The sequence below is a fragment of the Tachypleus tridentatus genome, chromosome 8 (genome assembly GCF_004210375.1).
Source record: "Tachypleus tridentatus isolate NWPU-2018 chromosome 8, ASM421037v1, whole genome shotgun sequence".
Taxonomy (NCBI): Eukaryota; Metazoa; Arthropoda; class Merostomata; order Xiphosura; family Limulidae; genus Tachypleus; species Tachypleus tridentatus.
Genome location: NC_134832.1, coordinates 156,191,275 through 156,208,244, shown reverse-complemented (window position 1 = coordinate 156,208,244; position 16,970 = coordinate 156,191,275). Strand labels below are relative to the sequence as shown.

General features: G+C 29.5%; 1 pseudogene across 1 annotated transcript in view; it reads left to right on the top strand.

Moving 5' to 3' along the window:
* Window positions 1-306: 306 nt before the first annotated feature.
* The window catches only part of LOC143223792 (glutamate receptor ionotropic, kainate 2-like), a 160,453-nt pseudogene continuing 143,789 nt past the window's right edge, over window positions 307-16,970 (top strand). Inside the window, exon 1 of the transcript XR_013013075.1 lies at window positions 307-910. The product of XR_013013075.1 is annotated as a glutamate receptor ionotropic, kainate 2-like (transcript). The remainder of the gene's footprint in view (window positions 911-16,970) is intronic.

Sequence of the window (16,970 nt, the reverse complement as noted above, 5' to 3'; positions counted from 1 at the left end):
AAAGACAAATTACAATCAGATCTGGCCAAGCTACTGAAAATTATCATCCAGAAAACAAACGATACGTTCAATATCCTATTAACAATCCAGACGGAAAAAAAAACTCGAAAAATAACAGTAGTTAGAGGTTAACTAAACACTGGTGAAGTGAGAAACAGTAGCAGTATTCTAACACTGATGTTGTAAGGAACAGCAGCGGTATTCTAACACGGGTGTAGTAAGGAACAGCAGCGATATTCTAACGCTTCTGTAGGAAGGAATAGCAGCGGTATTCTAACATTGGTGTAGTAAGGAACAGCAGCGATATTCTAACACTGCTGTAGGAAGGAACAGCAGCGGTATTCTAACACTGGTGTAGTAAGGAACAGCAGCGATATTCTAACACTGGTGTAGGAAGGAACAGCAGCGGTATTCTAACACTGATGTAGGAAGGAACAGCAGCGATATTCTAACACTGGTGTAGAAACGAACAGCAGCGGTATTTTCTGTGTGTCAGTTAGAGACTCGTGAGGTGTCATGCGCAACAGCTAACACCCGGGAGTCATGCGTAATTTGACAGAGAGGCGCCTGTGGATGGTGGTAAAACTTAGGAGAACCAACTGCAGCGTGCTAAAGGAAAATAATGCATGCAGAAAGGGACGACAGTAAGCGATACTGTAAGAACATAGATCCAGACACGCGTCTGCTGCGGTTCGAAGTAGAAGGTGGTTCTATTGGTTTTTAGTCATAAAAGGTCAATATCTATGTCAACACATTCGCTACAGGTCTTGTGGCGTTGAAAATAACCACACAAAAAAGTGAAACTTTGTGAAAGTTACCATGAAACGTAAACGACGGCTGTGTGTGTTGTGGTCTACCGTATTTTGTTGTTTCACCGTAGTCTGTGGGCTGCCAAAGGTTATAAAAATCGGTAAGAATAAGAAATATTACCTTTCTTAGTTTTAGTAAAGGCTTTAATTTAAATTTAAAGACAAAATTACTGTTACGTAAAACTGAAACTGAAAGAGAAAATAATATTTTATAAAGACAAAATGATGGATATAACAGTAAGGCTATCAGTGTTGTGACTATAAATATACCAGTTTAGTTAAGCTATCGGGGTCGTAAAAATACATATACCAGTTTAGTAGGGCTATCAGTGTCGTGACTATAGATATACCAGTTTAGTTAAGCTATCAGTGTCGTGACTATAGATATACCAGTTTAGTTAAGCTATCAGTGTCGTGGCTATAGATATACCAGTTTAGTTAAGCTATCAGTGTCGTGACTATAGATATACCAGTTTAGTTAAGTTATCACTGTCTTGCCTATAGATATACCAGTTTATTTAAGTTACCAGTGTCGTGATTATAGATATACCAGTTTAGTTAAGCTATCAGTGTCGTGACTATATATATACCAGTTTAGTTAAGCTATCAGTGTCGTGACTATAGATATACCAGTTTAGTTAAGCTATCAGTGTCGTGACTATAGATATACCAGTTTAGTTAAGCTATCAGTGATGTGACTATAGATATACCAGTTTAGTTAAGCTATCAGTGATGTGACTATAGATATACCAGTTTAGTTAAGCTATCAGAGTCGTGACTATATATATACCAGTTTAGTTAAGCTATCAGTGTCGTGAGAATAGATATACCAGTTTAGTTAAGCTATCAATGTCGTGACTATAGATATACCAGTTTAGTTAAGTTATCAGAGTCGTGACTATAGATAGACCAGTTTAGTTAAGCTATCAGTGTCGTGACTATAGATATACCAGTTTAGTTAAGCTATCAGTGTCGTGACTATATATATACCAGTTTAGTTAAGCTATCAGTGTCGTGACTATAGATATACCAGTTTAGTTAAGCTATCAGTGTCGTGACTATAGATATACCAGTTTATTTAAGTTACCAGTGTCGTGATTATAGATATACCAGTTTAGTTAAGCTATCAGTGTCGTGACTATATATATACCAGTTTAGTTAAGCTATCAGTGTCGTGACTATAGATATACCAGTTTAGTTAAGCTATCAGTGTCGTGACTATAGATATACCAGTTTAGTTAAGCTATCAGTGTCGTGAGAATAGATATACCAGTTTAGTTAAGCTATCAGTGTCGTGACTATAGATATACCAGTTTAGTTGAGCTATCGGGGTCGTGACAATACATATACCAGTTTAGTAGGGCTATCAGTGTCGTAACTAAAGATATACCAGTTTAGTAGGGCTATCAGTGTCGTGACTATAGATATACCAGTTTAGTTAAGCTATCAGTGTCGTGACTATAGATATACCAGTTTAGTTAAGCTATCAGTGTCGTGAGAATAGATATACCAGTTTAGTTAAGTTATCAGAGTCGTGACTATAGATATACCAGTTTAGTTAAGCTATCAGTGTCGTGAGAATAGATATACCAGTTTAGTTAAGCTATCAGTGTCGAGACTATAGATATACCAGTTTAGTTAAGCTATCAGAGTCGTGACTATATATATATACCAGTTTAGTTAAGCTATTAGTGTCGTGACTATAGATATACCAGTTTAGTTAGGTTATCAGAGTCGTGACTATAGATATACCAATTTAGTTAAGCTATTAGTGTCGTGACTATAGATATACCAGTTTAGTTAAGTTATCAGAGTCGTGACTATAGATATACCAGTTTAGTTAAGCTATCAGTGTCGTGAGAATAGATATACCAGTTTAGTTAAGCTATCAGTGTCGAGACTATAGATATACCAGTTTAGTTAAGCTATCAGAGTCGTGACTATATATATATACCAGTTTAGTTAAGCTATTAGTGTCGTGACTATAGATATACCAGTTTAGTTAAGTTATCAGAGTCGTGACTATAGATATACCAATTTAGTTAAGCTACTAGTGTCGTGACTATAGATATACCAGTTTAGTTAAGTTATCAGAGTCGTGACTATAGATATACCAATTTAGTTAAGCTATCAGTGTCGTGACTATAGATATACCAGTTTAGTTAAGCTATCAGTGTCGTGATTATAGATATACCAGTTTAGTTAAGCTATCAGTGTCGTGACTATAGATATACCAGTTTAGTTAAGTTATCACTGTCAGTGATTATAGATATACCAGTTTAGTTAAGCTATCAGTGTCGTGTATATATATATACCAGTTTAGCTAAGCTATCAGTGTCGTGACTATAGATATACCAGTTTAGTTAAGCTATCAGTGTCGTGACTATAGATATACCAGTTTAGTTAAGCTATCAGTGTCGTGACTATAGATATACCAGTTTAGTTAAGCTATCAGTGTCGTGACTATAGATATACCAGTTTAGTTAAGCTATCAGTGTCGTGACTATAGGTATACCAGTTTAATTAAGCTATCAGTGTAGTGACTATAGATATACCAGTTTAGTTAAGTTATCACTGTCGTGCCTATAGATATACCAGTTAAACAACTGATGAAATAAGGGTGAAGGAAGAAAAGCAAGAGAAAGATAGGAGGAGAAATACAGGAAATAATTGTTAGAATTACGAACAAAAACTAGTTTAATCAAATAATTTAGAAGAATTATAAAAGATGAAAACTGATAAAAGCACACAACAATTAAAATAAGAATATAAATAACATCCTAAAGAACATCAAAGATCTACAAAAATTAAAGATATAAAAAACACGAGAAACATATTTAATAACAACGTCTTTGCAGAATAAATTCGTATAAACTCAAGCATATCTATAAAATGTGGATTGTTAAGTACGTAAAAAGACCAGCATATCTATAAAATATAGATTGTTAAGTACGTAAAAAGACCAGCATATCTATAAAATGTAGATTGTTAAGTACGTAAAAAGACCAGCATATCTATAAAATTTGGATTGTTAAATACATAAAAGGACAAGCATATCTATAAAATATAGATTGTTAAGTACGTAAAAAGGCAAGCATATCTATAAAATGTAGATTGTTAAGTACGTAAAAAGGCAAGCATATCTATAAAATGTAGATTGTTAAGTACGTAAAAAAGACAAGCAAATCTATGAAATGTGGATTGTTAAGTACGTAAAAAAGACAAGCAAATCTATGAAATGTGGATTGTTAAGTACGTAAAAAGATAAGCATATCTATGAAATGTGGATTGTTAAGTACGTAAAAAGATAAGCATATCTATAAAATGTAGATTGTTAAGTACGTAAAAAGATAAGCATATCTATGAAATGTGGATTGTTAAGTACGTAAAAAGATAAGCATATCTATGAAATGTGGATTGTTAAGTACGTAAAAAGATAAGCATATCTATGAAATGTGGATTGTTAAGTACGTAAAAAGATAAGCATATCTATGAAATGTGGATTGTTAAGTACGTAAAAGATAAGCATATCTATGAAATGTGGATTGTTAAGTACGTAAAAAGATAAGCATATCTATGAAATGTGGATTGTTAAGTACGTAAAAAGATAAGCATATCTATGAAATGTGGATTGTTAAGTACGTAAAAAGACAAGCATATCTATAAAATGTGGATTGTTAAGTACGTAAAAAGACAAGCATATCTATAAAATGTAGATTGTTAACTACGTAAAAAGACAACCATATCTATAAAATGTGGATTGTTAAGTACGTAAAAAGACAAGCATATCTATGAAATGTAGATTGTGATACTGCTACCCATGCTTTAAAAGAGGGTCATAAGATATGTCCTGAAAATTATAACCAGATTGGCTTGTGTGAAGATTTCTTGAGTTTGGTAACAGAAGCTTTACTGAATCATTAAAAGAAATAAAAAATCGTGAAAAAACAAAACATGAATTCGCCAAAACAAAATCTTGCCTTATAAGTATTAAATGTTCATTTTTCAAAACTGTTATATTGCTGATGTGTACCTGTCGTTTTATGAAAACTTGATTCCTGTGTATTATGTCATGATTTTCAAAGGATGTTATGTGGCTGATGAGTGCCTGTCGTATTATGAAAACTTGACTTCTGTGTATTATGTCATGATTTTCAAAGGATGTTACGTGGCTGATGTGTACTTGACGTATTTAAAACCTTGACTTATATGTATTACATCATGATTTTTAAAAGGATGTTATGTGGCTCAAGTGTATTTGATGTATTCATATTTTCAATAAAAATCTGTTTAGGCTCTTCATAAAAAATAACGTAGATAAACATAAGAGTAGGTTACCGGAAAAATAGTTAATTGAAGTACCGGGTGACTGAATGTAAGAAAGTAAAAGGTTATTATTATCGGAGTAACTGAATCCACGTCACTACTGTAATCTCTTAGATTATGTGATTGAACTTAAAGATATGAATATGAGCAATATTAGTAAGTTATTAGAGTCTACTGGAGGTATTAAAGTAGTGTGAAAAGATAAATAATGAAATCACAAGATAAAGTAGTGTCAAAAGATAAATAATGAAATCACAAGATAAAGTAGTGTCAAAAGATAAATAATGAAATCACAAGATAAAGTAGTGTCAAAAGATAAATAACGAAATCACAAGACAAAGTAGTGTCGAAAGATAAATAATGAAATCACAAGATAAAGTAGTGTCAAAAGATAAATAATGAAATCACAAGATAAAGTAGTATCAAAACATAAATAACGAAATCACAAGATAAAGTAGTGTTAGAAGATAAATAATGAAATCATAAGATAAAGTAGTGTTAGAAGATAAATAATGAAATCATAAGATAAAGTAGTGTTAGAAGATAAATAATGAAATCACAAGATAAAGTAGTGTCAAAAGATAAATAAAGAAATCACAAGACAAAGTAGTGTCGAAAGATAAATAATAAAATCACAAGATAAAGTAGTGTCAAAAGATAAATAATGAAATCAAAAGATAAAGTAGTATCAAAAGATAAATAACGAAATCACAAGATAAAGTAGTGTTAGAAGATAAATAATGAAATCACAAGATAAAGTAGTGTTAGAAGATAAATAATGAAATCACAAGATAAAGTAGTGTCAAAAGATAAATAACGAAATCACAAGACAAAGTAGTGTCGAAAGATAAATAATGAAATCACAAGATAAAGTAGTGTCAAAAGATAAATAATAAAATCACAAGATAAAGTAGTGTCAAAAGATAAATAACGAAATCACAAGATAAAGTAGTATCAAAAGATAAATAACGAAATCACAAGATAAAGTAGTGTTAGAAGATAAATAATGAAATCATAAGATAAAGTAGTGTTAGAAGATAAATAATGAAATCATAAGATAAAGTAGTGTTAGAAGATAAATAACGAAATCACAAGATAAAGTAGTGTTAGAAGATAAATAATGAAATCATAAGATAAAGTAGTGTTAGAAGATAAATAATGAAATCACAAGATAAAGTAGTGTCAAAAGATAAATAATGAAATCACAAGATAAAGTAGTATCAAAAGATAAATAACGAAATCACAAGATAAAGTAGTGTTAGAAGATAAATAATGAAATCATAAGATAAAGTAGTGTTAGAAGATAAATAATGAAATCACAAGATAAAGTAGTGTCAAAAGATAAATAATGAAATCACAAGATAAAGTAGTGTCAAAAGATAAATAATGAAATCACAAGATAAAGTAGTGTCAAAAGATAAATAAAGAAATCACAAGACAAAGTAGTGTCGAAAGATAAATAATAAAATCACAAGATAAAGTAGTGTCAAAAGATAAATAATGAAATCACAAGATAAAGTAGTATCAAAAGATAAATAACGAAATCACAAGATAAAGTAGTGTTAGAAGATAAATAATGAAATCACAAGATAAAGTAGTGTTAGAAGATAAATAATGAAATCACAAGATAAAGTAGTGTCAAAAGATAAATAACGAAATCACAAGACAAAGTAGTGTCGAAAGATAAATAATGAAATCACAAGATAAAGTTGTGTCAAAAGATAAATAATAAAATCACAAGATAAAGTAGTGTCAAAAGATAAATAACGAAATCACAAGATAAAGTAGTATCAAAAGATAAATAACGAAATCACAAGATAAAGTAGTGTTAGAAGATAAATAATGAAATCATAAGATAAAGTAGTATCAAAAGATAAATAACGAAATCACAAGATAAAGTAGTGTTAGAAGATAAATAATGAAATCATAAGATAAAGTAGTGTTAGAAGATAAATAATGAAATCACAAGATAAAGTAGTGTTAGAAGATAAATAATGAAATCACAAGATAAAGTAGTGTCAAAAGATAAATAATGAAATCACAAGATAAAGTAGTGTCAAAAGATAAATAACGAAATCACAAGACAAAGTAGTGTCGAAAGTTAAATAATAAAATCACAAGATAAAGTAGTGTCAAAAGAAAAATAATGAAATCACAAGATAAAGTAGTATCAAAAGATAAATAACGAAATCACAAGATAAAGTAGTGTTAGAAGATAAATAATGAAATCATAAGATAAAGTAGTGTTAGAAGATAAATAATGAAATCACAAGATAAAGTAGTGTTAGAAGATAAATAATGAAATCACAAGATAAAGTAGTGTCAAAAGATAAATAATGAAATCACAAGATAAAGTAGTGTCAAAAGATAAATAACGAAATCACAAGACAAAGTAGTGTCGAAAGTTAAATAATAAAATCACAAGATAAAGTAGTGTCAAAAGAAAAATAATGAAATCACAAGATAAAGTAGTATCAAAAGATAAATAACGAAATCACAAGATAAAGTAGTGTTAGAAGATAAATAATGAAATCACAAGATAAAGGAGTGTCAAAAGATAAATAACGAAATCACAAAACAAAGTAGTGTCAAAAGATAAATAATGAAATCACAAGATAAATTAATGTCAAGAAAAATTATTGGATCATAAATTGTCGATGTAGTTTTATATTTTCAATAAGTACCATGATATTCAAGTATGATATTGATTCTATTTTATTTCTATTAAAAGAATCCAACTTTTGATACCAATATTTTAATGCTTTCCGACATTGGTTCTCTTGAGTTATTCGGTAATACAGTTGATATGGAAGGTCAGTCTAGTTAATTATAACGAAAGTATTTCATTTGTTTGGTTACAAATATTACGTCTTGTATAACTTCATTGTAGCTATTGATAAATCTTATTTCACAAATAAATGCCCCCAGTGGCACAGTGATGTGTCTACGAACTTACAACGCTCGAAACCGAGCTTAGATACCTGTGGTTGGCAGAGCACAAATAGTCCAATGTGTAGCATTGTTGTGTTATGTTCAAAACCAAGAAACACAATTAACTGGCGTATTTATAAATATTCCACTTACGTATGTCTTTAATTCATTGACAACAAACATAAGATTTACGTTACTGATCTAACTAATTCAGTTACACTGCACAACAAAGTTTTTGCTTCTTGAATACTATTGAGTGTTCCTTATAGATTTTTTGCTGTTGATCACGAAAATCACATCCAAATTTGTCCATCACGTACTGTTTCATCGAAATCTTCAGTTTTGCTACAATGGGAAAACGATATCGGGGCAACTGGAATCCGTCAATGCTTGCTGCCTACCGTTGGACACTGCAACGTGATGCACCGGATATTGAATACAAACGGAAATCAGGAGCAAAACACTTAATTACGTTGAACTTAATTGCGCATTAGAAACATAAACGCAATTAAATACGTTATTGCCGGTAAACAGTTAACTGTTTATATATCAGAGTTCTCACGTGATGAATCAAAACCAAACTTTATTTGCGCATACCCACCAGGTACCTGTCACAATCAGCAAAAACTTTTCAAAAACATTGTTATGCAGTGTTATCAGTCTATAGATGAACAAATTAGAAAACATTGTTATGCAGTGTTATCAGTCTATAGATGAACAGGCCTGGCATGGCCAAGCGCGTAAGACGTGCGACTCGTAATCCGAGGGTCGCGGGTTCGCGCCCGCATCGCGCTAAACATGCTCACCCTCCCAGCCGTGGGGGTGTATAATGTGACGGTCAATCCCACTATTCGTTGGTAAAAGAGTAGCCCAAGAGTTGGCGGTGGGTGGTGATGACTAGCTGCCTTCCATCTAGTCTTACACTGCTAAATTAGGGACGGCTAGCACAGATAGCCCTCGAGTAGCTTTGTGCGAAATTCCAAAAAACAAACAAACAAACTATAGATGAACAAATTAGAAAACATTGTTATGCAGTGTTATCAGTCTATAGATGAACAAATTAGTCTCATCTTAGAATAATTTGTACACATCATTTACTGAGACGATTTCATACACATTCAAGAACGTTCTAGTCTTCAAGAAACGAGTTTGTTAATTAGCTTCATTTGGTTTAAAACAGTAAATATTTATTATTAAAAATAATAAAAATAGCCTTGAACATTATGTGTAAGAATGTGTGTGAAAATAACTTGTTTATGTTAAGTATTTTTATTACTATTTCACAGTATAACACAGTATACTATACTATTTCACAGTATAACACAATATACTATACTATTTCACAGTATAACACAATATACTATACTATTTCACAGTATAACACAATATACTGTACTATTTCACAGAATAACACAGTATACTATACTATTTCACAGTATAACACAATATACTATACTATTTCACAGTATAACACAGTATACTATACTATTTCACAGTATAACACAATATACTGTACTATTTCACAGTATAACACAATATACTGTACTATTTCACAGTATAACACAATATACTATACTATTTCATAGTATAACACAATATACTATACTATTTCACAGTATAACACAATATACTATACTATTTCACAGTATAACACAGTATACTATACTATTTCATAGTATAACACAATATACTATACTATTTCACAGTATAACACAGTATACTATACTATTTCACAGTATAACACTGCATACTATACTATTTCACAGTATAACACAATATACTATACTATTTCACAGTATAACACTGCAAACTATACTATTTCACAGTATAACACAATATACTATACTATTTCACAGTATAACACAATATACTATACTATTTCACAGCATAACACTGCATACTATACTATTTCACAGTATAACACAATATACTATACTATTTCACAGTATAACACTGCATACTATACTATTTCACAGTATAACACAATATACTATACTATTTCACAGTATAACACGGTATACTATACTATTTCACAGTATAACACAATATACTATACTATTTCACAGCATAACACTGCATACTATACTATTTCACAGTATAACACAATATACTATACTATTTCACAGTATAACACAATATACTATACTATTTCACAGTATAAAACTGTTTTAGATAATTAATACGAAACACCTTTTGAAATAATGTAAAAATGTTATCTTATTTGAATCAATTTACTTTTTGTCAGAAATTGTCCGCATGGTATAATAACAGTTATCTTTCTGTTCTGTTGTCATTATTATTTCAAGTCAAAAAGATAAATGTATAACTTTATTGTACATTATACAAAATTTTATGCTCGTAAGCTATTTGTTACGACCTACTATACATACAGTGAGGCTCATATAAAGAGAATGTATTTTTCAGTCCATCCTGAAAGTGTATTCAATATTTTTCTTTAACCTGAGATACAAACTGTGTTCTCAGGCAAGGTTACTTCCCAAATTTATCCGGCAAATAGTTAGCATCATAAATTCAGTCCGAACTGAGAAGCAAGTTTTATTCTATAAATCATCGATTCGCTGGTCACTACTGAAAAGTAAATTTTGTCTTTCGAATCTTCAGCAAAGTTAAACTTTTAATTTCTAAATCAAGAACATGTTTAGTTTTCGAATTCCAACATTATCAAGTATTTCAAATTATATTTTTGACTTACAGCAAACTCAACCTACTCTACAGAAATCAGTTTTGTACAATTCCAGCGCTTCACCCCAAACTAGCGTTGGAAGAACGTACACTTTAAAACATTGACAATAAAACGTGATAAAAGACGAAAAATAAATTTTAGGGTTAACTATTATTTAACATTGTTGCGTTCTTAATTATATAATTAAATACTTAATGACACAAACGTCGTATTTTCTTCCCTAAGCTTCAAAGGCGTTTCTGTTTTTCGACACAGCAGCTCCACAACTTAACGTATCAGTACTACATAGAAATACACTTTTTCAAATAGAGTTTAACTAATGAGCTTAAATGAAATATAATAAACAAGGACAATATAAAGTTGAAATGATATTAATACTGTTTAAAAATATGAAGTGATTTACATCTTGTAAGTATTCTGTTATCACTAAAAACCAGAAAGTATTAGGTTCTGTGATTGTGTAAATATACATTTGCAACATAGAAATATTGTAATATTTTTTTACAAAGAAACGGGAAAGTTTTGTATCTTTTCAACGATATGCATGGTATTCTGTTATCTTACTTGTTAATCTCTCACAATATCAGTGTTATTACAATTTCTTCTTCTAATCTCATTGTTATTACTATTTCGTATTTAGTTTTTCTTGTAATCTTACTGTACAAACTAATCCTTATCCAGTTCTTCTTATAATATTAGTGTTATTACTGTTCCCTAACAAGTTCTTCTCGTAATATCATTGTTGTTATTATTCTTTATCCACTTCTTGTTCAACTGTCAGTGTTATTTCTATTCCGTTATTAGTTATATCATCTTGTAATATCACTGTTGTTATTATTCCTTATCCAGTTATTATTCTACTATCAGTATTATTTCTATCCCTTATCTAATTCTTCTTATAATATCACTGTTTGTTATTATTCCATATCCAGTTCTTGTTCTACTCTCAGAGTTATTTCTATTCCGTTATTAGTTCTTCTAAAATCACTCTTCTTATTATTCCTTATCCAGTTCTTGTTCTACTATCAGTGTTATTTCTATACCTTAATTAGTTCTTCTTGTAAGATCACCGTTGTTATTACTCCTTATCCAGTTCTTGTTTTTCTATCAGAGTTATTTCTATTTCTTATTTAGTTCTTCTTGTAATATCACTGTTGTTATTATTCCTCATCCTGTTCTTGTTCTACTATCAGTGTTATTTCTGTTCCTTATTTAGTTCTTCTTGTAATATCACTGTTGTTATTATTCCTTACCCAGTTCTTGTTCAACTGACAGTGTTATTTCTAATCCTTAATTAGTTCTTCTTGTAAGGTCACTATTCTTATTATACCTTATACAGTTTTTGTTCTACTGTCAGCGTTATTTCTATTTCTAATTTAGTTCTCATTATAATATCACTGTTCTTATTATTCCTTATACAGTTCTTGTTCTTCTGTTACAGTTATTTCTAATCCTTAATTAGTTCTTCTTGTAATGTCACTATTCTAATTATACCTTATACAGTTTTTGTTCTACTGTCAGCGTTATTTCTATTTCTAATTTAGTTCTCATTATAATATCACCGTTCTTATTATTCCTTATCCAGTTCTTGTTCTACTATCAGTGTTATTTCTATACCTTAATTAGTTCTTCTTGTAAGATCACCGTTGTTATTATTCCTTATCCAGTTCTTGTTTTACTATCAGAGCTATTTCTATTTCTTATTTAGTTCTTCTTATAATATCACTGTTGTTATTATTCCTCATCCTGTTCTTGTTCTACTATCAGTGTTATTTCTATTCCTTATTTAGTTCTTCTTATAATATCACTGTTAATATTATTCTTTATCCAGTTCTTGTTCAACTGTCAGAGTAATTTGTATTCCTTATTTGGTTCTTCTTACAATATCACTGTTTGTTATTATTCCTTATCCAGTTCTTGTTCTACTATCAGTGTTATTTCTATACCTTAATTAGTTCTTCTTGTAAGATCACCGTTGCTATTATTCCTTATCCAGTTCTTGTTTTACTATCAGAGTTATTTCTATTTCTTATTTAGTTCTTCTTGTAATATCACTATTGTTATTATTCCTCATCCTGTTCTTGTTCAACTGACAGTGTTATTTCTATTCCTTAATTAGTTCTTCTTGTAATGTCACTATTCTTATTATACCTTATACAGTTTTTGTCATACTGTCAGCGTTATTTCTATTTCTAATTTAAATCTTCTTATAATATCACTGTTCTTATTATTCCTTATCCTGTTCTTGTTTTACTATCAGTGTTATTTCTATATCTTAATTGGTTCTTCTTGTAGTATCAATATTGATATTATAACTTATCCAATTCTGGTTCTACTATCAGTGTTTTTCTATTTCTTATTTAGTTCTTCTTATAACATCACCGTTGTTATTATTCTTTATACAGTTCTTGTTCTTTTATCAGTGTAATGTCCATACCTTAATTAGTTCTTCTTGTATGATCACCTTTGTTATTATTCCTTACACAGTTATTGTTTAAGTATAAGAGTTATTTCGATTCCTTATTTAGTTCTTGTTGTAATATCACTGTTGTTAGTATTTCTTACCCAGTTCTTGTTTTCTATCAGTTTTATTTCTATATCTTAACTTCTTGTTATATCATCGTTGTTATTATTCCTTATCCAGGTCTTGTTCTAATATCAGTGTAAATTCTATACCTTAATTAGTTCTTCTTGTAAGATCATTATTGTTACTATTCCTTATCCAGTTCTTGTTTTACTATCACAGTAATTTTTATTCCTTATATGTTTCTTCTTATAATATCACTGTTGTTATTATTCCTTATCCAGTTCTTGTTCTACTATCAGAGTTATTTCTATTTCTTATTCTGATCTTTTTATAATATAACTTTTGTTATTATTTCTTATTCTGTTCTTGTTTTAGTATCAGTGTTATTTTTATATCTCAATTAGTTCATCTTCTAGTATCACAGTTGTTATTATTTCTTATTTAAATCTTGTTCTGCTATCAGTGTTATTTGTAAAACTTAGTTAGTTCTTCTTGTAAGATCATCCTTGTTATTATTCCTTATCCAGTTCTTGTTCAACTGTCAGAGTAATTTGTATTCCTTATTTGGTTCTTCTTACAATATCACTGTTTGTTATTATTCCTTATCCAGTTCTTGTTCTACTATCAGTGTTATTTCTATTCCTTATTTAGTTCTTCTTCAAATATAACTGTTGTTATGATTCTTAATCCAGTGATCAGTGATGACGAGAAACCCACTTGTTGAGAAATTTATATGCAAAAACGGCTCGTTTGGGCTGAGAAAACACTTTACATGGAAGTGTAATCCAGTTCTTGTGTCACTGTCAGAGTTAGTTCTATTTCTTTTTTAGTTCTTCTTGTAATATCACAGTTGTTATTATCTCTTATCCAGTTCTTGTTCAGCTGTCAGAGTTATTTCTATTTCTTTTTTAGCACTTCTTATAATAGCACTGTTTTTATTATTCCTTATCCAGTTATTGTCCACCATCAAAGTTATTTACATTCCTTAAATACTTCGTCTCGTAATATCACTGTTGTTATTATTCCTTATCCAGTTCTTGTTCTACTATCAGTGTTATTTCTATTTCTTATTTAGTTCTTCTTATAACATCACCGTTGTCATTATTCCTTATCCAGTTCTTGTTCTAGTGTCAGAGTTATTTCTTTCCTTATTTAGTTCTTCTTGTATTATCACTGTTGTTATTATTTCTTATCCAGTTCTTGTTCTTCTATAAGTGTTATTTATATTTCTTATTTAGTTCCTCTAAAACATTACCGTTGTTATTATTCTTTATCCAGTTCTTGTTCTACTGTCAGAGTTATTTTTTCCTTATTTAGTTCTTCTTGTAATATCACTGTTGTTATTACTTCTTATCCTGTTCTTATTTTACTATAAGAGTAATTTCTATTCCTTATTTAGTTCCTTTTGTAATGTAACTGTTGTTATTATTCTTTATCCAGATCTAGTTAAACTGTCAGAGTAATTTCTATTCCTTATTTGGTTCTTCTAATAATAAAACTGTTGTTATTATTCCTTATCGAGATCTTGTTCTATTGACAGAGTTATTTCTATTCCGTTATTAATTGTTCTTCTAATATCACTCTTCTTATTATTCCTTATCCACTTCTACTATCAGTGTTATTTCTATATCTTAATTAGATCGTCTCGTAATATAACTGTTGATATTATTCCTTATCCAATTTTTGTTCTACTATCAGTGTTTTTTTATTTCTTATTTAGTTCTTCTTATAACATCACCGTTAATATTATTCCTTATCCAGTTATTGTTTCACTATCAGATTAATTTTTATTCCTTATTAAGTTCTTTTTGTAATATCAATGCTGTTATTATTCCTTATCCACTTCTTGTTCTACTATCAGTGTTATCTCTATACCTTATTTAGTTTTTCATGTAATATTACTGTTGTTATTATTATTCTTTATCCATTTCTTGTTCAACTGTCAGAGTAAATTCTATTCCTTATTTAGTTATTCTTATTACATGACTGTTGTTATTATTCCTTAACCAGTTCTTTTTGTACTTTCAGAGTTATTTCTATTCCGTTATTAGTTCTTCTTCTAATATCACTATTGTTTTTATTCCTTATCCAGTTCTTGTTCTACTATCAGTGTTATTCCTATTCCTCTTATAGTTAATCTTGTAATATCGTTGTTGTTATTATTCCTTATCCAGTTCTTATTCTACTATCAGTGTTATTTATCTTCCTTATTTCATTTTTCTTATCATATCACTGTTGTTGTTATTCTTTAACCTGTTTTTGTTCTTATGACAGAGTTACTTCTGCTCCGTTATTAGTTCTTCTTCTAATATTACTGAGGTTATTATTTTTTTTATCCATTACTTTTTCTACTGTTAGAGTTATTTCTATTCCTTATTTAGTTCTTCTTCAAATATCACTGTTGTTATTATTTCTTACCAAGTTCTTGTTCAGCTGTCAGATTTACTGCTATTTGTTAAATAGTTCGTCTCGTAATATCACTGTTGTTATTATTTCTTAACCAGTATATCTTTTATTATCAGCGGTATTTCTATTTCTTATTTGGTTCTTCTTATAACATCACATTTGTCACTATTCCTTATCCAGTTCTTGCTCTACTGTCAGTGTTATTACTTTTCTTATATAGTTCTTTTTGTAATACCATTATTCTTATTATACTTTATCCAGTTCTTGTTTAACTGTAGGAGTAATTTCTCTTCCTTAATTGGGTCTTGTTATAATATCACTGTTGTTATTATTTTTAACCCAGTTCTTGTCCTACTGACAGAGAAATTTCTGTTCCATTATTCATTCTTCTTCTAATATCACTGTTGTTATTATTCTTTATCCACTTCTTGTTCTACAATCAGAGTTATTTCTATTTCTTATTCAGATTTTTTATAATATCACTTTTGTAATAATTTCTTATCCTGTTCTTGTTCTATTATCAGTGTTATTTGTATACCTTTATTAATACTTCTTGTAAGATCACCGTTGTTATTATTCCTTATCCAGTTTTTGTTTTACTGTCAGAGTAAGTTCTATTCCTTATTTAGTTCTTCTTGTAATATCACTGTTGTTATTATTCATTATACAGTTCTTGTTCTGCTATCAGTGTTGTTTCTTTTCCTTATTTTGTTCTTTTTGCATTATTATTGTTATTATTATTTCTATGCAGCTCTTGTTAAACTGTCAAATCAATTTCTCTTCCTTATTTGCTTATTCTTATAATATAACCGTTGTTATTATTCATTTTCCAGTTCTTGTTCTACTGTCAGAGTTGTTTCTATTTCTTAGTTAATTCTTTATGTAATATCATTGTTGTTATTATTCCTTATCCAGACCTTGTTTTACTATCAGAGTTATTTCTATTTCTTATTTAGTTCTTCTTGTGATAACACCGTTGTTATTATTCCTTATCCAGTTCTTGTTCTACTGTTAGTGTTATTTCTATTTCTTATTAGTTCTTCTTATAATATCACTGTTGTTATTATTTTTATCCAGTTCTTGTTCTGCTGTCAGAGTTATTTCTATTTCTTTATTAGTTCTTCTTCTAGTATCACTGTTGTTAATATTTCTACACTGTTCTTGTTCAACTGTGAGTGTTATTTCTATTCCATAATTAGTTTTCTTGTAATGTCACTTTTGTTATTATTCCTTATACAGTTTTTGTTCTACTGTCAGTGTTATTTCT